The sequence below is a fragment of the Podarcis liolepis genome, assembly GCF_965112155.1.
Source record: "Podarcis liolepis genome assembly, chromosome: 17".
Lineage (NCBI taxonomy): Eukaryota > Metazoa > Chordata > Lepidosauria > Squamata > Lacertidae > Podarcis > Podarcis liolepis.
In genome coordinates, this window is record NC_139571.1 from 18,047,440 (window position 1) to 18,064,321 (window position 16,882).

The following is a 16,882-nucleotide window of genomic DNA, read 5'->3' on the forward strand; positions in this document are numbered from 1 at the left end:
AGCAGCATCTGTGGGATAGATGTCCCATGTTTGTCCTGACAAAATCAGGACCTGCTGGTTATTACGGTCATCCAGTGGCTGGCACACAAGAATGGTCATCAGGAGCACTGGAGCTGGTGGCCCTATGACAGTTAGTAGGACAGTAAAATGAGTCTACACACAGACAAGGTTGGAGATTGTTCTGCATTCTCAGGGGACTCCCCAGTTACGCTGAAAACAAGAGTTTTGTAATTTAAAAACAAACAGAACACCACAACAAAGACTTCCAGAAGCCACAGAATGTTTCGGGCAACTTAGTGATAATGAACAAAAGAAAATGGTTGACCTTCTAGGAGTTTCTGGAGGGAGGTGTAGATAAGGGTTCTGATATCCTAAGTGTTTGAGGGCTCTTGACACTTTTTAATTTATTTATTTAGAGCAGAGGAAAGCCACTTTCTACGATCCTAATTAACCACACTCCCCACACCCCCTCAAGATGTTTTCCTGCTTTGAAGACTGTTAAAGTATTCTGGGATGGGGTGTGCCATGAGGCAAATGTGCAGGGACTCCAGTTCTGTTTACTTGCGTTCTTCCACACAGTGTAGGGAGGGACGGACACACACACACACACACACACACACACACACACACACACCCCTATTCAATTATGTTGTAGTTACACTATGGGATATTGTCACACTGTAGCTGATAGGACCAATAATTTACAGTCGGAAACTTTTGTTCATGCACATGAAAAGTATTCAAAATATTTCCTAACAAATGTAGGTCGGAGAACATTTTGTTTTATTAAAAAACTAATAGTTTTGTTTAAATCCCTTCAAAATGGAGACATCATCCTACTTTGTGTGTTTTACCCTTTCCCCCTCCTCATAGCCTTTTTATTGCCCCTGCCTGCAACTTATTCCTAAAATTTGTGTATTGGCAATCCTAATAATACATGTGTAAGGGGTTGTGCACGCATGCCTGGCATTTTTGTATGCTTTCCAGTTCAACGGCTGGCCCCACCCCAAAGCTCTGGGGACTTTGAAATATTCAGGCTGAAGGTGGAAGATGTGACGAGCGGGAAGCTGCATTATAAAGGGAAAGAAACAAGTCATATCCATCTGCATGTGGCTATCGCTTGCAGTCGTGCTCTAAGGTCCTCACAGTTTGAGGTGGTTTGGATGTAACCATCTGTGCTTAACAAACTATAGCGCATTAAGATGAGAACGAGCATTGCGCCTGCATGCTGCCTGGCTCACCCTTCCCCTGACTTTCCCAAACTGATAGCCTTGGAACTAGCCACTATCATTTCCCACAATATTCCAGAGTGCCAGTATATATGGGCCTTGTGTGAACTCTGCCACTACCACCGCTTTTGCTCATTTCCACTCTCATCAGATAAACCCGCTGCAAGGAGGCACCCCTGAAGATGGCACATAGTCCAGAGCCTTCTGAAACCTATAGCTGGTCCTGAAAAGTGCCCTGATGTAGGTCAGATCAAAGGCTCACCTAACCTAGCGTTTTGTTTCCAACTTTGGCCCATGAGATGCCTCTAGGAAGTCAGAAAACATGGTCTGAAGCAGCGTTTCCCAAACTCGGGTCTCCAGCTGGTTTGGGACTAGAGTTCCCATTATTTCTGACCACTGGTCCTGCTAGCTAGGGTTGATTTATACTATGTAGTTTAGTTTATATGTTTGTGCACTTTTTCTGCCTCATGGGGGATATCACTCTGGAAAATGGAATATAATTTTGTTAAGTAAATCATAAACGTGAGAACCGGACATACGATGACAAGTGTATATTTGCAATTATACAATTTGTTTATACAATATTGCATTTGTATACAAATGGAATTGTCTCAGGTAGGGTGGCCGATAATTCGTGGGATCAAAGATGTGGTTGCAGAATCTAACCAGCTTCTCCCCTGCTGTGTGCTGTGGTCCTGAGGAAAAGCTATTATTGGTGCCACTAGGGGATTTTCCACCAAAGCAGCTACCAACTTCAGAAGAGAGGTTTTCCCTTAGTATTCTAGTAGGGAGGAGCAAAGAGTTAAATTATTCCCTACAGCTGCTCTCTCCAATCCCATCAGTGACTGTGTTTTGAGATGGACAGCCCGGACTTTCCTGGTTATCCCAGCTTCCCAGAAAAATTGTGAGGCAGCAACCAGGGAAAGGGTCTATTCCTGTGGCATAGCTTTTTGGGGGGAGGGGGAGGGGGCACAGGGGCAGTTGCCCTGCATGCAAAATTGCTAGCGGTGCAAAATTTCAACACCCAGTGCTGCCTTAATACAGCTGTGTGCTTCTGTTGTTGGGCTCTGTTGAAAACTGCTTTTCTGTGCGAACTCGGAAGTGACCTCTCCAGACATCGGAATGACACTTCTTTTCTTATCTCTGCGCATGTGATCTTCTGAGTGATGTGGATGCTGTTAGGCAGTTGAATGTGCATACCTACTCCACTCGTTTCCCTCTCACCCCCATTCCACTCTGCCCCGGGAGCTGGCAACCCACAGTACGCCACTAGTCTATTCTGCCGTTGTGCCCCAACTATGCAGGGTTGCCATATTTCATAAAGTAAATTCCAGGACACCCCAAAAGTTGCTGAGCTTTCTTAAGGAAACCACCAAAATTGAACTCTCTCTCTCTCTCTCTCTCTCTCTCTCTCTCTCTTACAAAAACGTCAAAATGACTGGATTTTTTGATTGACGTGCCTAAGGACAAAGTGTCGCCTCTTTCAGATGTCAATTCCACCTTTGAAATCCCAGTAGTGTTCAGGGGGTATGGCAGCCCTACCCATCTGCGGGGTGCCCTTTCCCCTTGAGATAGAACTGGCATTGACACTGCCAACCTTTCATCTCCAGCTCACTTTCCTCATCGGTCTGGGTTGTTTTTATGGTTTTAATCTTGATTGCACCCCATCCTTGTATTGCTACACCATTAAGGGTGGGGCTAAGGATAGATAGATAAATCTGATTCCACCATGCCCATCCCTTCCCCTCCAAGGTGGATGCAATTTGCTGTGTTGTTGTTGTTTTTAAAAAGGTTATGTGCAAAGCAGCATGTGTGCTTTGTCCTTGACATATACTACTATAGACTATATCAGTAGAACTAGATCAGTTCTCCACAAGACCTCCTCTCCCTCAGGGGTCACTATTCCATCCATCTGCCTCAGTGGAGAGATGAGAAGCAAAGGCTCGTTCCATCGGCTTTGCCGAAAGACCAGCACCACCGGGTGCTTCCTGCACCTGAGCTGTTTCTGTGCCAGCTGATCGGTCATCATAAGAACTATTTAAGAATTGGCACCTGAGTTTTCCCTCTTCTTTGTGCTTATCCCTTCTCCTTTGTGTGTCATGTTTTCCAGACAGACTGTAAGCCTGCAGGAAGGGACTGTCTTGTTCTAATTCCTTGTCAGTAAACCACCCTGGGTGCCTTTTTGGCTGGAAAACAGGGCACAAATGCTGTAAATAAATATAAATAAGCCCGCAGTACATGGTTTTGTGTGGTCCCTCGGAAAAGTTATCTAAGCTATTCAGCATCACCACACTTTGTGTACAGGGAGGAATGGTCAACTTGAAAGCATTTTGCTACACACGCACCCCTCCAATCTCTGCTGAGGGATGGAAAGATTTTAGTGGGTTCCAGACATTCTCCCAGGGTTTGTGTTTCTGTTGGAAAATAAAACCTATAGTGTCCTTAAGATATATGGTTTTATTTACACTTGTATACATCTGAACTGTGATGTAAAAAAGGTAAAGGGACCCCTGACCATTAGGTCCAGTCGTGGCTGACTCTGGGGTTGCGGCACTCATCTCGCTTTATTGGCCGAGGGAGCCGGCATACAGCTTCCAGGTCATGTGGCCAGCATGACTAAGCTGCTTCTGGTGAACCAGAGCAGCGCACAGAAACACTGTTTACCCTCCCGCTGGAGCGGTACCTATTTATCTACTTGCACTTTGACGTGCTTTCGAACTGCTAGGTTGGCAGGAAGTACAAAACATTACACCGCAAGTGTGTCTCTTGTTGCTTCTTCCATAGATTCGGCAAACTTGGGTCCAGAGCAGAAGTCAGCCATGTCTCTGGGTTCAGCCTCTCCCAGCCCAGCCCACATGGAGTTCTGCCCCTGCTTCCTTCTTGCTCTTTCCCCAAACCTGCCAAAGGACATCTCTCCCCACTCCCATGTTGTAGGGTAGACTACATGCCCCATGTAATTCTCACAACCACCTCCTCTCAACTCTTAATACTCAGGTCAAGAGGAGAGGGGGGAGAGACAGTATTTGCATTGCCAATTTCTCTTAATTCACAATACTCTGCTCTCTTTGTTTCTTAATGGCACTTCTGTCAGCTGATCTTCTGAACAGGAAAACCAGTTTAGTATTTTTATACAGGAAATACAATATAGTATTTTTACACAGCTAAATTCAACGCTTGTTAGTTCACCCCAGTTCAACACTGATGAAACACCAACACAACAGGAATCTAGGTGGAAGGCAGGGCACCCACAAATCTGTAATAATATTGATAGCTTGAAGTAAGTGCTTGAAGTAAGACTTCTGCAGGAAATTTTTAGTGCCCAGCTTGCAGCGTCGTTCAAGGCCTATATTATATAAATATATAAAGTGAAGAATGATAGAATGTTCCTTAATACAGTGGATATTTTCTTCTCTCCGATATGCATGCCAGTTGCGTGCTTAGAAATTTCTGAGAACTTTACCAATACTTTTTAAAAAAACACACACATACACAAACAAACCAAAAAATGCCATGGCAACTCTCAGGAGAAACAACAACTCGGGGAGCTTCTGAATCTTGTAAGGCATAAGATGATTGTTACGTTTTGCCCGGATGCCTACTTTGAAGCTGGTGGCATGTAGGCACTGCATGTGAAGAATTGGGGTGAGGCACATTAGAGATGTTTGTGGTTATCTTCTTTAATTGGTACTATGGCCAAAAATTTACAAGGTAACAGTCACAGAACGGGCAGATGAAACAACATCAAAGTTTAACAGCTGAGTGCCCCGAGGTAAGGTACAGCTAAATTCTTTAATGTATTCACTGGCATCACTGGAGGAATCTCTTCAATCTCTGCATAGTACCACACACTTTCCTCTGCTCCTTTCATGGCAAGAAACTAGCTGCCCGGGCCAGCTCAGATGATTTTGCTCCCACAAGCAAAAGTGAATTCTTCTCCTCCCCTCCCATTTTGTTGATTGCAGCCCATGGGGGATGGGAGTTGTTCTCCCTCCCGAAATGTTTTCCAATTGCAGATCCATCTCCCTGTTTCCTACAGTGGAAAGGAGGGAAGAGACTTCACTTTATCTTTAGATCTTTCCAGCAAGCTCAGCACTGTGGTGCGGAGGACATTTGCTGCCTCTGCTCTTCAAAGACAGGTCTCTGAGGAGGCCAGGCAGTTATTTCTCCCCCTCTTGCAGCTCTGCGCTGGGAGGACAGGACTGCAGCACTGTGGTGGGGGCTTGGCAGGCCTGATGTGACTTGTGGGGCCATGGGCTCCCTAGCCCTGTTGTAGGGGTCAATTGGAAAGGAGTGCAAAGGCCTACAAATCTCAGACCATGTCCCAAGGCTGTGGGGAAGGCTTCCATATTACTCCTAGGTTTCCTTTCCAAGCCCTTGAAATTCTGTCACCTCCAGAAAACTGCCTGTAAAACTTACTGCATTGGCCTGATCCTGCACATACCCTCCAACATTTCTCCGATGATAATAATAATAATAATAATAATAATAATAATATCCCGCCCATCTGATTGGGCTGCTCCAGTCACTCTGGGCAGCTTCCAACATATATAAAAACGTACTAAAACATTAAACACTTTAAAAAACCTTCCCTATGCAGGGCTGCCTACAGATGTCCCTTAAAGGCTGTATAATTGGCTCGGGGGGGTCTCATAACTCCATACCCTCCAGCATCTCTCTGATGAAAATAGGGAAATCTCTACAACAATGCTTTTTTCAAGGGGGAACTCAAGTACCAGCACCTCTTTTTGTTGTTGTTAAAAACGTGTGGCGAATACCGGTACCTATTTTTCTAGAAATGAAAAAGATCTGCTCTCCATCATTTCTCTGATGAAAACAGGGACGTTCTAAGGAAACATTCCGTGATCAAATCAGAAACTGCGATGGCTTCTGTAAATCCAGGACTGTCCCTGGAAAATAGGGACACTTGGAGGGTTTGCTGAGACAAGAAAGGAAGTGCATTATTCTCTCTTGGATTTGCAGAATGATCTCACTATGGTTTCAGAAGCAAGGTCTCACACTCAGCATGTACTGTAATAACTTTTCAGTTCTGTATACGAATTGAGATCAATAGATGCAGTATTATTATATACCTCATATTTACCTTATGACCTACAATGTGAAATGTGGTTTTTGAGTAGTTGGCTTACTGTAAGTGTCTTCACATCCAAATGTGTTGGTACTGTGACTAATGCTATCTCCTCTAGTGCAGGCAGAGATTTTCCCCTTGTACAATAATTGTGGGAAGGCTAGGGAAATTTAAAAAACCAAAAACCAGAAGCCACAGACTAAATTTATTCACATCCACATCAAACAATTGCCATCTCCCTTCTTTCCCCATTCACTTAGTGACTCTGTGAATTATCAACTCATTCTCTCCAAAGTGTATCAAATTACATTAGATTTGAAATGTATTTACAAAACAGACAAAATATCCAGAGAAATATCACCAGTATTACAGTGTCCTTCCCAATTAAATGTAGTGAATGGAACTACTTTTTATGCCATTTTATGAGTTAGCATTAAAAAGGTACAAAGCCAAAACTAACTAACTAACTAGCTAACTAACTAACTAACTACTACTGCAACAATACTTGACTGGTCACCCCAGCCACTATGGGCGGCTTCCAACATAATTAAAACACAGCAAAACATCAAACATTAAAAACCCCTGATACAGGGCTGCCTTCAGAAAGTTGTGTAGTTGTTCATCTGTTTATCTATGCAACAGTGTTTATTTTTACTGCCTATATTCTGACAGGTGATATAGAAACTTTGTCATAAACATGAATGTGGATTAAAGGTAGGAGCTACGGGCTTTGTTCTGGAGCTGTACTTCGCAGCCAGGATAATTAAGATGACTTCAAACCATAGTTTAATATCCTGGGTTGTTCCGAAGCTAGTAACCACGGTTTCCTCATTTGGATAAAATTTAAGACTTCGTGCTCAGCAAGAGACCACAAATCAGGGAGAAGCAAAGGGGTCGTGTGAGCAGGAAAACTTCTTGTTCATTACCCTAATTTTCTCATCTGAAATACGATAAACTGAACACAGTCAGTATGGCACCTTTGTAGTAGTAAATTAAAAAGGAAAGTGAAGCTTTATGGATAAAACAATGCATATCTATTCTGTTGGGCCAGTGTGGGGCGTTTTGGTATCCTGGCATCCACCCAAGAATAGGATGGTATCATTCTGCACCCCCTTCTTCCAATTTGTTGTTTCACAGAAAAGCAGAGTTTTAATTGTTTTAACAACCCAACATGCAATTTCCCCACTTCTTTCTGCTTCTCTCACCTTGGTTTGTTTTAGTGGTGAAAACTATTGAGGTTACATCTGTAGCGGGGGCATTCCCTCACAGACACTCTTGCCATCTCTGGAATCCATGACAGCTGCCCAAATCTTCCAGCCATGGGTTGCAATGAAAGAACTTCTTGCCTGAAATCAACTGATAGAAGTTTGTAATGAGTAACTGCACCTTGACCCTTTTTTTACCTAACAGGTCGCGAGTGAGTAGAACTGGTGATGGCAGAAGGGAATTAACACTACAAAGTCTTAATGAGGGCAAGGCACACTGAACACATGAGATCCATTACTCTCAATATCCAATAGGGATCCATTCAGGGCACTGGATATTCTAAAGCCGTAATTGCCAGAGCTCTGTGTGTCTCAGGGTCAAGCTACACATTAACTTTAGATGTGTAGTGCTTCTTAAGCAATAGGTTTAATGTGTAGTGCTTCTTTCTTACTCAAAAGTTATATTGGCAGTCCTTATTATTATTATTATTAATTGAATTTATATACCAACCTATACTCGGAGGTCTCAGGGTAGTTCACAGAACAAAATCAAAATATAAAACCACAAAATATATATAATCAAAATGAAAACAACAACCCATTGGGGATGCAATGCACAGGACACACAAGGTTTACTTCTTGCCTCCCCAGGCGAGATCACCTCACTCACTTATCCAGGTGGCAATTGCCAGTTCTTTTTCTTTCTTTTTTAAAGCTCCCATTTGCAGCAGTGGAAGATTTCTTGCTAGTGCTAAATGCCACATGAAGGGAAGGTGTTTTGAGGGAGTTGCATCTAGGTAAAAAAGAACTGAGCCTCCCTTCCATATGTGCTCCTGATCTGGACTGGACCCTCTGCACTTATTTCTGAATAGCCAAAAAGCACACCCATAGCTGGAAGTTATGTATTAGATGTAACATGTAGTTTGAGCCTTAGAAAAACACCTTCTCCCTCATCCTTGACCCCTAAGATTATCTGGCAAGGAAATGGGAGTTGAACCATACATGTCTGGTCATTTTCAGAGGTAAGGACTATGGGGAACTTTGGGGACAGTTGTCTCAGTAGTACAATTCCCACCTTAAATCATGTCTTCCTGATTATATCTTTGCTCAGCATCTACCAGGAAATTAAATCACTTGTTTTAAAAGGTCTTGTGTTAAAATTGAGGGATAAAATAATATTTTTTTACACATTCTTCACTAATAGTGGTTTTTTTACAACCTGCTTTTGTTATTTAAAAAACGATTTGTAAGCTGCTTTTGAACATTTTATAAACTAATGAATTCGCAGATAAATGAGGACATGGGAGACAACATTCCTTGCCATGCAGGCAGCATTATATTATCTTCGGTATTAGGAAAATGGGAAACACTTGCCCTTTCACCAGTTAAAGTTTTGAAATGGATTGACATTTAGTCCTACAGTTCTTGCAAGTCATGGCTGGCTCCTTATGTAATATGCATGCCAGGTGCAAGGTGGAGTTCACAAAATGGTGAAGATTGCATCACTGGGAAGAACTAAATTCCCAAGTATGGTAAATACCTGCAACTCTGTCTGAAATATATTCATTTTATTGGAAGTTGTTTCATTAAAGATAAATAAATGTTCAAGCAGCCAGACATTTGAGAGAATATTGAAGAAACGGCATTTCCTCAACTCTTCTCCCTTAGTATGATTCTTTTAACATGCAGTGAGCAGAAAGCAACCACTTTTTGTCAGAAAGCTTCACAACCTCTACAACATACACTAACAAGGAAATAAAACAATACTGTCTTTTAAAAATGTTAATATAGGAATATGAAAAAGACATGATATTCACATCCCACCAGTATTTGGAAAATCAGTATTTAAATTGTGCGTGTGTAGTGAGGTGAGAATATTCTCTCGAGAATATTCTCGAAAATGAGAATATTCTCGAGAATATTCTTTGCTAGAAAATTCTCCAGAGAATATTCTCCACAAACTGTAAATTCTAATGTAAGAAACAGTTTTACAACCCACATTTAAAAAAATCTAGTAAATAATAAGTCAAGCTGTGATATTGCCAGTGTACTTAATGAATAATGGTTTTGTTTTTGATCCAGTTACATTACTGGGCATTGTGTGAGCATTAGAATTCAAAGTTGATGATAAATACTGATATATGGTTAGTGGCTGGCTTAGTGATTAACGTGAGTCATTCATGTTGAATTTTCAATTTCACGTTTGGTGCAAAAAAATCAAAGAACGTGAATTCACTGCATTGCCCCATGGAATAAAAGTATCTGTACAGTTTTTGGTTGCCATCTGAACAAGTTTACCCATGAATAAACATGTATATTAACTAATTGTATAATTTTCAATCCATTAAAATTATATCATTTTCAATGCATTAAAATGAATATTCTCCTATTTTAAATGAAAATTTTAAATGAAAATTACCCTCATTTAACCCTGAATTACAGGCATGACAGGCTGTCCGTTCTCTTGGGAGGCTACCATATCGCATCGCTGGAAGCCGGAAGTTGAAAATTCTCTAATATTCTCATTAATTCGGAATATTCTCGAGAATATTCTCCAAAAGATTATTCCTTGAGAATTTTAACATCACTATGTGTGTGTAAGAGAGAGAGAGAAAGGGGGGGGGGGAGAAAAAGAAAGAAAGAAAGAAAGAAAGAAAGAAAGAAAGAAAGAAAGAAAGAAAGAAATGGTTTCAGTAGCTTACTATCTTGGCTTGCCTGTGGTTCTAGTGGCTAAAAGCAACCGGTGTCATTTTTAAATGCAAAGTGGTTTTTGATACAAACTTTGTCGGTTCCTTTGATACAAAATTTGGCACAAGAGAGACTGAACCATCACACCCACAGGGTCTGCATATCTGTGCTTCCTTCCACTGCAACCTCACAGGTGAACTAAGGAGCCAATTTGAACCTTCTGTTAAAGGTTTTTTAAGAAGATGATCATAGGTCATAGAATTGTAGGATTGGGAGGGAACGATAAATCTTCTCATTAAGTCAAAGCTACTTTTTACCCACTCAGTGCTTAAAACAGAAATCTGTTGTTGTTGTTGGTGTACTAAAAATGATCAGTTGCTTCACTTGTTTAAATCCCCACAAAAACGATATTATATAATGTGAGTGGCAAAGCTAAAAATTCTGGGGTAATTCTTAAGAGTGTCTACAGTAACATTTAATTATTAGTTTGCTGGTAATCCTCAAAATCTGAGTACATTTATATCAAGTAGCAATTGCACTGGCAGAAAGAGTGGCTGGAAACATTGCGTTTCCCATTATCTTAGGTTGCAAATACTATGAAAACCAACAACTCAGGATCTTAGGCTGCAAATACTATGGAAACCAACAGCTCAAGATCTTTCTCCCCCTTCCCGCCCCCATTACATCTTAACCATAAAGAACAACATCCCCAAGTTTATCTGTCATATTTCACAATAAAAAGTCATTATTTATGGAAAAACATTTGTGCTTTGTGTTCATGCACAACTGCATTTCTACGTACAGTGGTACCTCTGGTTACGTACTTAATTCGTTCCGGAGGTCCGTTCTGAAACTGTTCTTAACCTGAAGCACCACTTTAGCTAATGGGGGCTCCCGCTGCCTCCGCGCTGTGGCGCAATTTCTGTTCTCATCCTGAAGCAAAGTTCTTAACCCGAGGTACTATTTCTGGGTTAGTGGAGTCTGTAACCTGAAGCGTATGTAACCTGAAACGCATGTAACCCGAGGTACCACTGTATGTAGTGGAACAGTGTGCTAACAACAGTGTGATGGGAGATATTCCAATTTCTTTTTTATTTTGCCGCTAAGAGAAGGTTAGTGGTCACTAGGGAAGATTATTTTGCCCCTAGAGAAGGTTTGCCGCTAGAGGAGTAACGATTCCTGCAGCCCAACCCTGTTCCATATTTATCTAGAAACAAGTTCGTCTGAGTTTATGAGTCTTATTCCCAGGTTACTGTGCACAGAATTGCAGCCTTAGTAAGTTACTCTTGAAGTTAGTGGGACTTGTTTCTCAGCCGACTTGCAAAGGATCGTGCTGCATGTATCAATACCACGTCTACAAGGTTGATGAAAAAATCTGGCTTATTTATTCATATCGTACCTTAATAAGCAAACAGGATTAGGATAATGTCCTCTTATTAATGGTGTAAAATGGAGCTTTTATTTAAATAAGCATAAAATTCACCACTAATGGGTATTACCATGTGAAACAATGTAATTCATACGCTCTGGTGTTGGTTGTATTCAGAGAAGACCTATACAAATCAATGAACTTAAGTGACTTATTTTACTCACCCACTAACATTATGGTTTCTGAAATCATTATGGATTAGTTGGATTCCTAATCCTTTTTTTTTTTTTTTTGCAAACCACGTGGTTTTTTTTCTTCCCCGACCCCCCCAATCAAGCAGCGTATAAAATTTCATTAAATAAATAAATAAAGGGGCAGAGGGAATGGCTACTGGCAGTAAATCATAAAATGAATAGAGATGACACCGAGTTCTATGTGTTTCTGAGTAAGACTTTCCCAATACTTAAATTCTCCCATTAATACTGGGTAGGTTGGTTTGTGTTTTGTGGAGCTGTGAAGTGATGCAAGGAAACTGCACAAGTCCAGAGGTGTTTTGTGTTAATCTGTTTGCAGTCTTGTGACATCTGGGCTTCTTTAGTTCTCACCATAGACTCCCCCCCCCCTTCAGAAGAGAGGAGAAGGAGAGCAAGAAACCTATCTGTAATAAATGTTCAATTCCTTATTCCTATTCAGATTTGTTTGTTCGTTTGCTTGTGTTTGTGAGTTTCCTCCTGCCTTAATTTTTCTTAAGGTTGTTTCTATTATCGTGAGATACTTATAGTCCATTTAGTGGCGTGTTAATACATTTGGATTTAGTTTTCGTTTTTAAACTGAGTTGATATGTAGGTTTGCCTTACATTTCAGGTGAAAATAACAGTGTTTCACCATATGAATATTCCTACTGGTTGGTTTTTTCTTATACTGTGGGTAAAGGATTACTGTTGAAAGTAAAGGGTAGATAGGATTAAAATAAAAATTAAAGGATTGATTTTAAGCCCTCGCTGGATAAACAAAGCACCCATGTGATACAGGCTATATCATTTTTATTTAATTATTTTGCATGCTCAATTCTAATAATATCCTTTTTAAATTTTAGAATGTTAGGACACCTGGATGATAAACTTTTTGCTTAGAACCCACCTCTAAATGTATTTTCAATGTGTGCACTTAGAATTATAGTAATTAAAAGAAAAATAATAATTGAACTGCTTTTTAATGCAGCATCTGGATTTTAAAAAACAACCACCTCAGATCATGAAGAGGACACGTTCAGGATAGATTTAAGAGGATAAACTTTGCCTTCTGTTTCCATAAGTTGGGTAGGGTAGACTTAAAAAAAAAAATGTTTTCCAAGTCAGTTAACTTATCCTACATTGTGGGCTTGTTCATGGCTTGTAAAGAATCCAAAGGAATTTGTAATGGGCTGTGAACAATGGATTGCAGTAGGGGGTAAAAACAACAAAAGGAGATGGAAGGAAAATTGCCTAATTAGACCCAGCACTACTTCTGGAAACATTAAAAAAGGATCAGAAGATATCTCAAGGAACAGAGAGGAGTGAAATAGTCTGCTGTTGCCGCCTCCTTCCCAAATACTCCAGACCATTATTCTTCCAAAAGGGAATTGCAGCTGGGCTTAGATTTTTGGACAGGAACATGCCCCTGGGTTATATTATATCTGTTGTCTTCAAATAGGGAAGAGTACAAAAGAAATACCTAGCTATACTCCCCCCCACCAAATCCTCCATCTTCTTTCTGTGTTCAATGATTTACACCAAACTGTATCTTTAAAAATACCATTTCAATCTGTATAGTGCCAGAACTCTTGTTTTATTTATTAATTTATTGAAACATAACACAATAAGAGTAATAATAATCTACAGGTTTAGTGGGTGTTATTGACCAACAAAAACTCTTGTTGCATCTGGTTGAGAGGTATTTTGTTTTAGGGGGAACATAATCTGTGTGGCTGCGAGATGCAGGTGGCGCTGTGGGTTAAACCACAGAGCCTAGGACTTGCCGATCAGAAGGTCGGTGGTTCAAATCCCCGTGACAGAGTGAGCTCCCGTTGCTCGGTCCCTGCTCCAACCAACCTTGCAGTTTGAAAGCACGTCAAAATGCAAGTAGATAAATAGGTACCGCTCCGGCGGGAAGGTAAACGGCGTTTCTGTGCACTGCTCTGGTTCGCCAGAAGCGGCCTAGTCATGCTGGCCACATGACCCGGAAGCTGTACGCCAGCTCCCTCGGCCAATAAAGCGAGATGAGCGCCGCAACCCCAGAGTCGGCCACGACTGGACCTAATGGTCAGGGGTCCCTTTAATAATAATAATAATAAATTTTATTTACATCCCGCCCTCCCCAGGCGAAGCCGGGCTCAGGGCGGCTAACAACAATAAAACAGTACAAAAGTACTGTTTACCTTTAATCTGTGTGGCAGATTCCAACCAAAAGCCACAACTGAGAGGAGTATTATTTATGTACTTCAAACGTGTACTACTATACTGTGTAATCTAAGGATTTCTAGATTAGTTTATAATAATCATTAAGAACAAAGACAATGAAATTGATAAATGGAGCGGGGGGATATCAAAAAGAGGAAACGGGCTTTACCGGTAGAAACTAACAGATCTGGCACAAAAAAGATAGTGAATGGGGTCACCACAGAGAAGGCTTTGTCTCTGATCACCTCATGTGGAAAATACCTGGCAGTGTGTTTGTGGAGGTGAGGAATAGTCACTAGATATGATACAGGTTATTATCTGGTAAATAGAAGCACCAAAGTTGCTTGAAGACATCCTTGTGCCTCACAGTGTGAATTTGTACAGCTTTGTATGCACCAGAAGTAGGCAATCCGTAGACCTTCATTTGTTGCTAGAATACAGCTCCCATCATTCCTGGCTGGGCCTGATGGCAGCTTGAGTCCAACCACATCCAGGGGACCACAGGTTCCCCATCTCCGAATCACACTCTGTGGAGGAGGCTGGGAGGAGGAAGCACACCTGACTACTTGTAGAGACCTTTTTGTAGGGAAATGCAATACGTTCAGCTTCCCATTGTCTAGAGATGCAGTTGCCTTTCACATTGCTTCATTCAACAAGTAAAGTAAACCCCCAAAGTTCCTGTCACAGGAGTAAACCCACTGACTAGTAGCCCTTTGGAAGATCTGGTTGTGTATAACACTGACTGCTGATTCATTGATATTTCTGGAGACACCTCGTGAAAGGAGCATTAGGGATTAGCACTGAGCACAGGCAACAATAAATAAATGAATATGTACTTATAAAACATGTATCTTGCATCCTGTATGTAGCCTTGAACTTTTTAACGTCGTGGATGTTTTAAAAATTGAAGAGACCAGTATTGTGATTTGTACCACAATTAAAGTAGGAATAAGTGCTACAGGCAGATAAATTTGATGCATGTATACTCAGGAGTAAGTCCCATTGTGTTCAATGGTGCTTAGTCCCTGAAAAGTGTATATCAGTATTTCTGCATATAGAGAGAGGGGAAGAGAAAGAAATTACTATGGTTTTCTTCTTTAATCTAGATTTACCGAGCTTCTGAAGTTACCTTTTATAAATTATTCCCCAACTTGTTTCCTTTATGTCCAGGATGAACATATTGGTTCTATATCCAATTACTTTGGTGATGTGATTTGTATTAAAAAGGTTACATGCTGTACTTTTAAAAATCATTAATGGACAACTCCATTCTCTTAAACCACATTTATTGATTCAGCGTCATTGAAGTACATGGTGGGTGGACAAATTCTATCCATCACTGATAGACCTACAAGGAAATGTAAAGCTTTTCTGACACTCAATCCCAATGGCTAAAACTGGATTAAATGTAAATATTAATATTATTCAGAATGAGTGATACCAATCCGTAGGGTTGGGTCCAAAATAAAGAAGCACAGCAGAGTCTGTTTTCTTCTGAAAGAAAATAGAATTACATAATATACTTTCAAAATGTTTTCAAGGGATCTATGCAAAATCATAGGTGCTAAATCTAGGCTGGTTTTAATAATTGCCAGACCATTAAAGCCAGGCAGTAATTAATGCCTGATTTTATGTTCTGGGATATAGATAGATAGATAGATAGATAGATAGATAGATAGATAGATAGATTATGGTTAATCCTGAAATGCTGACACACATAGAGGTGTTTGAGGGAAAATCTAAAATTTCGCTTTCTTTTTGGACACTGGCTGAGGCAATTATAATAAGAATTATGCTTTTCTAGGTGAGTTCCAGGAAAACTGTGAACTATCTGTATAATTAATGCTTAAAATCTGTGCTTTTTTCCTGGGGATACTCAAGGGCACACGGTACCGGCACCCCCAAATGTTAAAAGTGTGGCACCTAGAGTAACAACTTCATGCTGAGTGCAGGAACCTCGCCCCCCCTTTAAAAAAAAGAATAAGCACTGCTTAAAATGATAGGCCAGATTGTGAAACAGGCTTCAACGGTTCTTTCCATTTCTGCATCTGTATTAGTCAGTTTTTTGTTATTTTGTTTATACCATTTCTACAGTTGTCGCTGTAATAACAAGCATGGAATATATTCAAGAGGAAGTGGCATTTGAAACGGGTCTTAAACTCTCCCATTTTGTTTAATTAGAAACCACTTTTGTTTGTTTCTTTTTTAAAAAAACACAAAACAATTGTATTTTCGTATGCTATATATTGTTATATAGAACTTGACGAATAACCTTTAAGGTATGAAAGTTCATAAATAATGGAGAGGCAAACACAGTTCCAGGACTCCCGTTCCGATGACAATCTGCCCGTGCCTTAGAGCTTTCGTCTTTGCTGCAGCTCACTGAATGTTTTATTTTTGTTATAATTACAGTATCTTGCCTGCACTTTGTCCCTCTGATCCTTTGTTAAAGCCCAGATCACTGTGTGCAGACTCCATGCTTGTAGGTGTGATTTATTGAGTGACAACTAGCTGTAGGGTAGACTACATGCCTCTGTACCTGAGTAAAGTATTAGACATCACAGAGCCGGTTTGGTGGGGGCTGGGGAGATGAGCGGAGAAAGGCAAAAGGCAGGAGCGCAGCACCTCCTGGATACAGATCAGACGAGAGGTTCTGCCACAAATCACCTAGAAACATGTCAGACGCTGCATGTTTGTTGTTTTACACTGAGGGCACAGCCGTAGTCCAAAAGTATTGATTCTTTTCTTTGTACAGAGACAGAAACTGTCAGCTCTTGCTGGCTGACCTTGGTACAGCTCCGACAACTATTCCCCACCCTGCCTACCAGATGAACCCCACAGGAAAAGTCTGGGGAAGATATGCCAAT

The 16,882-nt window shown here is 40.8% G+C and overlaps 1 protein-coding gene across 9 annotated transcripts in view; it reads left to right on the forward strand.

Annotated features, from left to right (window-relative positions):
- BNC2 (basonuclin zinc finger protein 2) overlaps nt 1-16,882 on the forward strand; it is a 419,967-nt gene that overhangs the window by 190,291 nt on the left and 212,794 nt on the right. The window lies entirely within an intron of this gene.